Below are 208 nucleotides of genomic sequence, written 5' to 3'. Positions count from 1 at the left end.
AGAAGAAGAAGAAGCAATTACAAGCTAGATTTCTTTGATATTTTCTCTTTTTTTATCTTATATTTTCGTGATTAATAAGCAGAAGAGATTTGTATAAAATGTTCTCATAGTCGTAAAGATAATTTTGATGTACCAGGGATGGGGATTATCGACTCTACTGTATAAAGCTGAAAAAAATGGCATTGTAAAAAAAGCCTTCTTAAAGGAT

The sequence above is a fragment of the Penaeus monodon genome, chromosome 24 (assembly GCF_015228065.2).
Source record: "Penaeus monodon isolate SGIC_2016 chromosome 24, NSTDA_Pmon_1, whole genome shotgun sequence".
Taxonomy (NCBI): Eukaryota; Metazoa; Arthropoda; class Malacostraca; order Decapoda; family Penaeidae; genus Penaeus; species Penaeus monodon.
Note: the sequence above shows the minus strand (reverse complement) of the source record.